Raw genomic sequence first — 12,138 nt, 5'->3', positions numbered from 1 at the left:
TATGCAGTGAAAAGAGCGCGCGCATTTTAAATACATTATATTTTAGGGGCTTCGACATTCGGTTCATCGCACCAACAACCCGCGGGAGAACTTCAGTTATTGTCTTTCTGTACAGTACACATACGTTTGTGCGTGTGCAGTTTAGTATATTTTTCTAGTTTTTTTCTTATCTGTTTCATGGTTATGCTTGCGCGAGCGTGTGTGTGTACGCGCGCCGTTTTCTTATTTTATTATTATAGAGCCAATACCATCAACCAGTGAAAGCAAAGAATTGTGCTTATCCTCTCCTCCAAATTTTGGATTCTTTATTTTTTTCGTGCACCGTAGATTCCCAGTCATGCCCTACGGACAATATTAATCGGTTATCGTGCTTTCAATGCTGTAGACCCACTTTGATTTCATTCTCATATTATTATTTATAAAATCTTATGAGGTAGAGATTTACTGCGCCGGGTTGGTAACACTGCAAACAATACCTTTACCGCCGATCCGAATAAGCAACACTTTCCTTCCTTTTCTTTTTCTTTTACAGTCCACTCCTTTCATTAAGATAGCCTTTCCTTGGCACTCTGCCAACTAGAGGTCTCAGCCGAATGGGTAAACAGTAGTCAAGGTGGGAGCTGAGAAAATGGACCTTTACACTCATTGAGCAACCACGCTTTTGGAACGCGTCCAATATTTTTTCCACCATTTCCTTGTACTGTGAGTCCTTTCGGTTTTCCAAAAACGTTTTGATGACCACAGTAAGGGCAACCCAAAAACCTTTTTGAGTTCTAGTCACAGAACTGATGAAGTTTTTGTCGGATATGAGTTTTGTAATATCAGTACCAACAAAACCCCGCGTACTCGCGTACTCGTAGTATTTGAGCAACAAACAGTGTAACACTTACCAATGTTTTACAAATCTAAGATGTAATCTTACTAAATTCGTTTTATGAACAGATTTTTTATTTTTCGCTTTTCTTTGTAATCTCGCCCTCTCATTCAAGACACATTACGATATGTGTCAGTGATCCCCATCCGGACCAATACATATGTATTTTCATGTTTCGAGGAGCACAAATACATTGAATCTTTCATGTTCCTTTTTATTTTCGTGTGATGCATTTGCAATTTAGCGATTTCCAGCTAGCTGTCTGAACAACTTACATTTCGATTGTTCAAAAACTTGACGACCCAGGAAGAAACGGGGGTCATTTTCGCACGCAGAAGCGTAAACATCAGCTAAACTTATGCAAACGGCTTTTTGGTTGCAGATCTGTGTAATCTTCGATAACTACAGCAAGAAGCGCGCGTTAATACGAATATTTGCTTGAGCTGTTCGGGTTATTAAATTATTTGGCGTATAAAAGGAGTGCTCGAAAGCCATAAATCCAGTAACAAATTAATATTTGTCAAGGTTTAGTTCTAATCTATAATATGTACAATATCGTATATGTAGTTAAGCATTCAAAAGTCATTTGAAACAGTCTTGTATTTAAGAAAAGTGACCTGATCTGGTCCAATAATTCACAACAACTGCTTCTGTTTGAGCAACCAGCCTAAAAATATCAATCCCGCCGGCTAAATATCATTCGGACAAGCGCAGGGTTCGGATTACAGTGGGTTTGGTTTAACGCAGCAGCCTGTACTGCTAATGGAAAAACAGCTCGAATAAAAGCAAGTCACCTATACTCATGTCCAATAGAACAAGCTACCAATCATGTTTACACCATGCGTGGGGAAACAATATTAGCAATTCTAGCCGTGCTAACTTTATTGGTCCACGGCAATTTTCGAATTATCTCAAAATGATAGGAAATCCCCATTTAAAACTAGATACACCATGTTTATTTTTTCGTGTTTTTACTCCTGGAGTAAAAACTGTAATTAGAAAGAAAGGTTTAAATGGATTGTGATGTCAAATAATGGACTTCAAGGAATAAAAAACACATATTCCTCCTATTAGTATATTTGAGGAGGGATGGTGGGAAAAATTTTAGTTTTCTTTCCAAAAAGGAAATTTACAGTAACAACAATACTAATAATGCATAAAACAATAACAATCACGTATATGTCGATAACTGAAATTCAAGTAGAGATATTAAATAACAAAAGTTTTTTTTTTTCATGTGTGCGACAATTACGAGTGATTATTTTTATATTTTTTCAGCCCTACGAAATCTTTTTAAATTGCTTCGTAGTTCACGAGGTGCTGGAACTTAAAACCCGCGTAATTTAAAGGTTAGTCACGACTTTTGGCCTCATCATGTTCCTACAAGTATCTATCTTAAAATCATTGTTCATTGCAGAGTTAAACAGAATCCTAGTACCTTTTACATTATAATCCAAAGTAATACCTATTTTTTATGCTTTTAAAGTACAGGATTTCACCTTCGTTACTCTACTTCTGTTGGGGTGGGCGAGGCCTTCCTTTGGGTGGGCGGTCGCCCACCCCCGCCGACCCTTAATGCCATCCCTGTGTAACATTTATTTTTCTCACCCGTTGCATTCAAGTTACATTAGTTAATCATTCACAAAACAGATTTTTACTAGTATTCAAAGTAGACTCTGAATAAGAAAAAGTACAGCTTCCTTAGTAAAAATCTAGTAAGCCTCTAACTAGTCTGTGATTAAAACATCAGTAACGAATTCTCTCTGAGAGGCTGAATCAGTGAATCCGTTTCGTAAAACGTCAGATTTCGCATGTAATGTTGACAAATTGAATGGAGTTCGACAGAGGCTGTGCTAGTAAGTGCCTCGTGGCTGGTGCTGCTCCGTGAGGAAGGAAGTTAAGTGGGCCCGATGATACACCTACACTTTCTGTTCCATTTACACGTACATACATTCCCTTCCTTTTTACACTCTTTCTCTTTTCTATTTTCATTTTATACTTCCCACTTTCCTCTACTTTTTTTTTGCCCTGTTCACCTTGGCTTTTCACCCTCTTTCCCTGTCTGAACTCCTTTCCCGACTTTGACCGTGATTTTTCCTGATTTTGACCTTTCTCCTGACTTGTGTCCGTTTCCCCATTGTGTCCTATATTTTATTCTATTTTGCTTTTGAATCATAAATCCTCTGTTTGAGGTACACATTTGACCATTTATGCACTAGTAGCACATATGAATAGTGAGCCGGTGCACATACTATTTGACCTATAATGGTCTAAGACAAGACAAGACAAATTGAATATTTAGTTTTTAGCGCTGACACCCTGCTTTCGATGTTGCAAATATATATATATATTGGCGTGAGCTCGACGGAAATTATTAGTTTGAAGTAGGCGAAGAAAACTTTTCAGTAGAGTGTTTGAGTACTACTATAGTATTTCACGTTGAGTAATTATTCCTGTACAAGTTGCCTACTGTAAGTTAATAATACAGACTTTAGCATAAATCAAGCTGTATGTAACATGATAAATGGGCATATTTGGTGCGTGTTTCTCCGTACCTACTTTTCATTTTAATTAAGTATCTTTCTTACTCCTTTAAAGTCCATTTTGAACTGCAAATGTTTTAAATTTTCTTTCTACATTAATATGTCGCTTACGTTTCAGTGTTTAAACAAGTAAATTAAAATAAATTATTCGTATACTACTTCTTCAAAATCAATTAATGGCATTTATTCCGAAGTTGGCCCTCCCGTAGTTTTAGGCTAAGAGCCTAATAATTCGTTCCTTTGTGTACCAAAGTTCAATATTTAATTCAAACAGTATTACCAACCGAGCGTTAGCGAGTGAAGACGGGTTAGAGCCCCGCAGGGCACTTTGTTTTCTTTATTTATTACAGCTAAATGGGAACAGAGACCTATGTTCTAGAATCATGCCGGTATGTTGGTTATTTTACCTTTACATTGACAAGTAAAACTTTTCCGACGTTTCTTTGTACCTATTTGCTTATCGCGTTTTCTGCAATTTATTTTTAGGTTTATTAAGCCATGACTTTTAATAGATTTTCCTGATTATCACCAGCTGTGTATAGACAACTAATGCTCATTACATTCCCATAATCCTACCATGAAGTTACCCTGCACCAAGTAGTTCCCAACGCTTGCCCAATAGTTCCATGTTTAGAACCGTTTGTATAGAAAAAAATGTAAGAGTGCACTTTATGCCCAACATTCATTGGAACGGATTCACCTGAACCGATTCCTCGGAACAGTTCAGGGATCATATCCCAAAAAGAATCCCGTGAATCGAAGGAATCAAAAAGTAAATTCTAGACAAGTTTTGCAGACCACCTAGTAAGTAATCGTAACCTAATTTCACACCAGCAAACTAAGAGATATCATGACAATGATAATAGATTGCAATACCTAACCAAATGATCTACCACACTCACCAAGAATTTACTCTTCAATTACTACTTACAAGGGCAATATCCTTGAGAACTGACGCTGAAATATTCCGAGAAATCAATGCAGGTGAAACGCTGACTATGAATTTTGAGATCTAGATGGGTGGTTACCGCCCCCCAACCCCCCCCCCCCGCTCTAGTACTATGAAAGCATCAAAAACAATAAATAATCAAACCACTACTATAAATCTAATGTAATAAGGAAAAATATTACTGTAAAAAAGTAAATTAACATACCACTAATTATAAATCAATCCAGCATGCCAAAAAAATTAGATACATTTCACCAACCACCCAGCAGCAGCCGTAACAACCAGTAGCAGACTATCCACTTCTGACTACGGTGCATTCGATCCACATTAAATTTACGTCTACCTAATTAACTCTTGTCCACTCCAACTGCTATTCCAGGACCTCCGATAAGGTCACTAGAATTTCTAGCGATTGTTTCAAGACACACTTCTCTACAGAAACACAACCCATTCGAAACAGTGTGCCTACTACGTTTCGAGGAAATTCCAGAACATTCGATGATAATGGAATCATAATTAACATTACAAACAAAAACTGATAAAAAATCTTCTCAATGTGAATCAATCCACACAATGTTCCGAAACGATATGAATTCACTTCAATATCACAAACATACGTATTTCAACAACAAAAATTTTTTAAAAAATCTGAAACTCACCTCAGAATATCAGATACAAAACGACATCCAAACTGACTTAACATCACACTTCACCAACGAAACACACACGTTCAACTATACATTCGAACATCAGTTACGAATACATAATAACAAATCAGCAACTCCAACACAACCAACCCACTACAGCACACGAGGCAACATCATTCGAACATCAGTTACGAATTCATAACAACCAATCAGCGACTTCAACACAACCAACCAACCACAGCACAGGAGCCAACATCAGTGCTACCAACCGCTAAAACACCGACTCCGTACCTGTTACAAATACAGATGGTGATCAGAAAAATGGAAACACCTGAACGAAATTGCAACTTACCAGATTAATAGAGTGTCGGGCCTCTTTCGCCTTCAGAACAGCCTTGATGCGACGTGGGATGAAGGCATCGAGGTCGTGAATGGTAGCAAGTGGAATTTTACACCATTCCTCGTGCAGGGCATCGGCCAGTTCTGTGAGAGAGGATGGATGTGGAAATCGTCGCCGAAGTCGTGTTTCCAAGACAGACCACAGATGTTCAATTATGTTGAGATCTGGGGATTGGGTGGGCAAGAAGGTGTGTTGAACTTCATCCCGATGTTCCTCAAACCACGTTGCAACAACGCCAGCTGTGTGAATGGGTGCATTATCATCCTGGAAGATGGCGTCATAGTTCGGGAACAACATCCGGACCATAGGATGCAAGTGGTCTCCTAACATTGCGACATAATCATTGGCTGTGATTCGTCCGCTAAGTGTGACCACAGGACCCAATGAAACCATGATATGGCGGCCCACAGCATCACCGAACCGCCGCCATGTTTCACAGTTGGGCGAAGACACTGCAGATCATAAGCTTCTTCGGGCGTTCTCCACACATAAACACGGCCCGTGGTTGGGAATAGGGCGAAGAATGACTCATCCGACTATATCACACGTTTCCAGTCCTCAACGGTCCAAGTTGCATGGTCGCGGCACCATTTGCGGCGTGCGAAAGCGTTATGGTCCCTGATGAACGGTTTGTCCGTGCAACACGACCCCGTAAGTTCATGTCATGTAATTCGCAGCGGACTGTGATTGTAGAAACAGGGTGGGGGAGGTGCTGATTGAGTTCCTCCGTCACTTGCTCCCCAGTGGCACGACGGTTCTGTGTCACAATGCGCTTTCATACCCGGCGTGACCTGTCACTCATGATTTTCTTCCGCCCACAGTTACACAATTTATATGATTTCTTTCAACGAAGAAATAACTTACAGTCAAAATATTAATTTGTACATAATTTTGGATAGTTTTGGGTTTGTTCGTTATCTAATATCCAAGTCAAATCAATATGAATGTATTTCAATGACATTTGTGTTACATTGCAATTTCTAAATTCTCAAACATAGTTTAGTATTTATTGTAATACTATGAATTTAATACGAATATCGGTCATTTTCAATTATTTTTACATGTGAGCATCCTCCCTTAGAAGTATTAATGGGGCTAAATTTGGATTTTCACGACATCAGAAGTGTTGCTATTCATCTCAACGACTCCGAGAACTATTCATTCGACATTAATATCACTGATGTCTCTATATCTCCTCTCTCTCTCCCCGAAGTTGCACCATCTAACTGTTTAGATGAAGAAACATTCCAGGCATGAATCTCTTGTATGTTAAAGTTTTGATCGATATCGGTCGGGTGGTTCAAGATTTATTAAGTCACAAACCTAGTCACTTTCATTGATATATATATATATCCCCCTTCGCAAGTTTTGGGGCTTAATTTGGATTTAAACGACTTCGGAAGTGTCGTTGTTCATGTCAGCTACCCCCTAAAACTATGGATTCGATACTAATATCGGTCATTTTCTACCATTTGTATATATATCCCTCTTGTTCCCCTCCCCTAAGTTATAACATTAAAGTGAAAAGATACAAGCCTTCCCAGGCCCAATAGGCCAGTCAATAAGGGGTGATTTAGGGCCGAATAAGGAAAAAATATGGAAAGCTGGAACAAATTTTATTTTCTTTATATAAATGTCCGTAACAACATACTAATTTTGCACCACCCCTGATTTGGCTGCCATCTTGGAAAAATGAACTTAGGTTTTTGTAAATATCTCGCATGGAACACATTTTAGAGCAAAACGTGTTATTACAAAAAGTAATCTACATTAAATTCTCTACAAGAGATAGTCTTTTTTTTTCTCTACGATGCACCTTTTAAATGTTATAGGCGTGGCAAATTACGCATTTTTTTTCAGCATCGCTTTGTAGCAGAAATTTAACGAAAATTTTCTTATACTATTTTGTTTTAGTGATTTTGTTATATAAAATATAAATACATTATATTTTTCATCCATTCCAGGTGTGACTAAGAATAGGTAATCAGGTCTATTAAATCATCTATGTTCTGTGAAAGATTTCTCGGTGATGTTGCTACATGTATAATAAAAGAAAAGAAACAGAAAATATTATTAGCCTGCAGTATTAAAACGAAAGATATAAACGAATGTCAACTTAAGGGACTGAAAAGTGATACACATAACAAATGTAGAATGGTTACACAAAAACAAGAAGTAGTAAAGCGTTGTTATCACAACGCACTTCATCATCTACGCCGATAACCCATAGTTCTGAAGTAGTAACATTTAATTTTCAAGAAGCTTGCCTTTTTTGTAGACAATGTACATCAGATGAATTTTTAAAGAGGCAGAATAAAAAACTTGTGAGTGAGCGCGCGGGTGCACATCTCATCGAAACCATTCAAGTTAAAGATGGTTATGGAAGCTAACAAGAAAAAGTGGCAATTTGCATTCAGTGAAATTTTCAAGATTATAATGATGCACTGCTAACTGGAAAGAAAAAAAAAAAGAAAATTACTCAGAAGATATTATTATACCAAGAAACAGAAACATAAAGCACTTAGTTCGTTCCCGTAGTAGAGGGTATAAAATTTTCATCGATACATGGTATGATCGACAAAAGTGTAAGTATATGGACGAAGAGATGTTGAGGATCATAATGTCTGCCGGGCAAATAATTGCTGAAGATATTAGATCCAATGTTTACGAAACTGAAGAATAGCCATTAGCAGATAATTTTTGAATAATGTTAATTCATTCATTTCTGTGACCTTAAAACGCCTTCTCGATACTACTATCTTCAAAAAGAAGACAGCAAATAGCACAAAATGGGGAAAAAAAAGTATAACAATTTCACACGTCATAGTTGGAGCAGCTACACCCAAATATCTTTTATCCTCATCGCAAGTAAGACTTGTGGTACATCTTAATCAAAGTATGGTAGTAAGCATCATCTTGATATTCTCTCTTCGTGTGTGCATCATATGCTGAGGCAGCTTTCTTTCAAGTTTCGGCTCTTCTGCACCCTGCATTCTTTGTTGATATAATAATATATTCTGAATAATTTTCTTTCAGTTTAGTTCTTATTGCTTTTTCAGGTGCATCATTATAATCTTGGAAAAGTTTTACCTAAGGAAACTTGGCATACTGCCTAATTAAGTTCAAAGTAGTTGAAAGCGTAAGCCTTGGCATCTGAAACAACATGACCTTCCGGACGACAACGTTTCATTCCAGAAGAAATCTTGTAGAACATTTTCATGCACAGGAATGGAATCTGGCTTCGGCAGCAACTAAATCATGAACATTACCAATCCTAATATTAACTTCTTTGCCCCAATCGTAATTTCTTCTGTCGGCTGCTTCCATAATAGAATCTTTTAACTTGAACGGTTTCGACGCGATGTGCACTGTCACGCTCACTCACAGTTTCTTTTATTCTGCCTCTTTAAAAATTCATCTGATGTACATTATCTACAAAACAGGCATGCTTCTTGAAAACTAAATCTTAGTACTTCTGAACTAAGGCTATCGGCGTAGTTGATAAAATACGTTGTGATGACGCTTTACTACTTCTTGTTTTTGTGTAAACTTCTCTAAATATTTTATGAAATGTATCACTTCTCAGTCCGTTAAGTTGATATTCGTTTATATCTTTCACTTTTATACTGCAGTCCTTTTTCTTTTATTATACATGTAACACCATCACCGAGAAGTCTCTTACAGATGAGACATTTTTCAGCTGACATCTTGAACATAGATGATCTAATAGACCTGATTACTTATCCTTAGTCACACCTGCAATGGTTAAAAAATATATTACTTTATATTTTATATAAAAAATCACTAAAACAAAATAGTATCAGCAAATTTTCGTTAATGTTCTGCTACAAAGCGATGCTGAAAGAATATGCGTAATTTGCCACGCTTTTAACATCTAAGTGGTGCATCGTGGAGAAAAACTAAGGAGATTTCTTGTAGAGAATTTAATGTAACTTATTTTTTGTAATTACATATTTTGCCCTAAAATACCTTCCATTCGATATATTTACAAAAAACTCATTTTTGGCGCAATTTTTCCAAGATGACAGCCAAATCCGGGGTGATAGAGTGGTGCAAAATTAGTATGTTGTTACTGACACTTATATAAAGAAAAAATTTTGTTCCAGCTTTCCACCATTTTTTTCCTATTCGACCCTTCATTGACTGGCCTACAAGCCTCATCTGTCTTTACAATTTGATTGATATTGTCCGGGTAGTTCAAGACTTACGCAGCCGCATAGTTACATTATGATATAGATTTATACTATCTGGCTTTGTTTTACAGGATAGAAAAATTTGAGTTGCCTGAACATGTAATCTTTTTGCTTTTCTTACCTTGTAATTGGTATCTATTGTTTCACTATTTCTTCCTACATTTTGAGGATTCTCTGAGTAAATGTACACTTTGACAAAGTAACTTTTCATTAGTTTTACCTTCGTTAACTTAACCGTGTTAGAGGAAATTAGAGGAAAAGTTTGTTTCGGTATTCATTCATTCATTTGTATTTTTTCCGACACTCGAGTGAAAATGTTTTTATTTCAAAACATGTACCTAGAAGTAGTGGGACTTGTTCAGAGCCTTCTTAAGTGTGATTAAGTGTCTTACTAAGACATGATTCAATTGTCAGTGAAGGTCTTGGTAAAATGCTAGTGACACGCAGAAGCGACTCTGAATAAGTCCCAATCTTATCTGTCTTCATTGAGTCAGTGGTATTGGACTCCTCTTTGATGATTGTTTTACTTAAAACATTGTGCTTAGTTGGTGTTTATGGCTTTCACTATTTTCCGAAAGTCGATGTTATATTTTTCTGTGTTATTTTAAAATATTCCGTTGTTTTTCTTATAACGTGTATTTCAAATAGTGTACTTTGATACTTAAACAGTAATATTTTAGTTATGTTTTTGGGAACAGGACAATGAAAATGAAAATGAAACTTTAATCCTAGGACTAATTTGTGCCCACGACAGTAGATTTTTGTAGTTACTCTTCTAATTGTTTATTTAGAATTGTAAAAAAATATGTTATTGCTCAACATGTTTAGCTAAAGAGAATACCTTACGGTGATTCAAATTGAATGCTAGCGTGTCTCATACAATTTGGTATTTTCATTTAATGAGCACAAAGCCCCCCCTCCCCTCCCGCCCTGGTTGGAGATGTGACTGGTATTTAATAGTGTCACTCTTAAATGGCAGTATAATAAATAGCTGTGTCCCGCCTTTCCTGAATTTGGCGGTTAGTCGTAACCCGTGTACTGTTCATTGGGAGAGTTTCACGTTGGGTGTTTCATAAATTTGCTAATTTTAATTTGGTAAACATAAAAAGCCGTCCCGTTGGTAGGAGATGTGACCGACATTTAGAAGTGTCACTCCTAGATGGCCGCATAATGAATAGTTGTTTGTTTTATCCTGTGTACTGTTCACTTAAGTCGCTGTAGATTTTTTCATAGTTTCTAATTTCTTTCTTTTGCGAGATAGAATTAATCTTAACAGGCGGAAACAAAATAACCACCCGCTTGGTAGTCCGCTTTACAATATATATATATATATATATATATATATATATATATATATATATAATAGGTAGTGCGAGGGCTAATTATTCTTGACAAGAAAAAACGCGTTTCTCAGCTCATTCGGATTCATTTTTGTGGATTTTCTCCAGAACTATGCTTTACATTCACCCATAATATTCCACAAAAACAAAACAAACAAAAAAAAAAAAAAAAAGAGAAGGTAATAGCCAATAAAATAGAATTATTATGTTCAGGAGTAATAACCAACATAGTTTTACGAGTTGTTGCTATGATCCATAGATTGTAACTCACTTTTCTTCTTTAAATTACATCTTAACACAACCCACAATATTGTTTTCTTGGCGCACACGTGCAAGTTAACTGACATCATATACAATGTTTATTCAAATGCACAAACTAGCCTATGTCAAGTACACAGTAAAATTTCTTTCTGTTCCATACAACGCAAAGCTTGCGGTGAGCATCCTTAGCAAAGAGGCATAGCCGGGCTGTGTGTACGCGGAAAAACGATTACTTGTATGTAAAGCATGCATAAAACTGTGCTACGCGCAGATTGCAAACAACATTTGTATCTATTCATACTTTAGATGCTAACCATCTTTTTTTTTCCTCAAAGTTATAGTTTTACTTTCGAGAAATTAACTGTTCAGAGGTTGCGATAGATTTAGTGATAGATTTGAGACTGTATTTTGTGTAATACTTGACAAATATTCGATTTGTTTTGGCTACTTTTATGACAAGATATTAGTTCACCATTAATGTATATTCGTATTTATTTGTCTGTTCATAGCTTACAATATGAGCATATTGCCCAATTAAGGTTTACATTTCTCAGATATGGATACATTCTCTATGTGCCATCAGTAAGTTTCAACAGAGTAATGTATTTTTTTTTCTAACAATAATTGTAAAGGAGTATTTCTGAATACCCGTTTTTCGTTGATGTCCGGAAACTTTGTCGGTAATTTGCTATACAATTCATATAAACAGTTTTGCTAAAATTTGCGTAGTTCTATTGGATGATATACATATTACAGTTCATCCTAGTATTGTATGAGTGAATCGTATTTGCTAACGTAAACAGATCTTTGTGTTCGATTACATACATAATTGTGCGATGAATGCATAAACTAGGTAATATCAATAATTAATATTTTTTAAAAAAATATTTTTAAATGAAGATCATTTAGA

The 12,138-nt window shown here is 36.3% G+C and overlaps 1 protein-coding gene across 2 annotated transcripts in view; it reads left to right on the top strand.

Annotated features, from left to right (window-relative positions):
* Positions 1–3,161: 3,161 nt before the first annotated feature.
* The window catches only part of LOC145671407 (uncharacterized), a 35,779-nt gene continuing 26,802 nt past the window's right edge, over positions 3,162–12,138 (top strand). Inside the window, exon 1 of one of the 2 annotated variants that reach the window (XM_081740560.1) lies at positions 3,162–3,345. The gene's annotated coding sequence lies outside the window, so the exon portion shown is untranslated. Of the gene's footprint in view, positions 3,412–12,138 lie in introns of both variants that reach the window. The other variant, XM_081740559.1, reaches the window with a different exon arrangement.

Source organism: Thermobia domestica, chromosome 15, assembly GCF_964235325.1.
Source record: "Thermobia domestica chromosome 15, izTheDome1.hap1.1, whole genome shotgun sequence".
NCBI classification, from domain to species: Eukaryota; Metazoa; Arthropoda; class Insecta; order Zygentoma; family Lepismatidae; genus Thermobia; species Thermobia domestica.
This window is presented reverse-complemented; position numbering and strand designations above follow the sequence as displayed.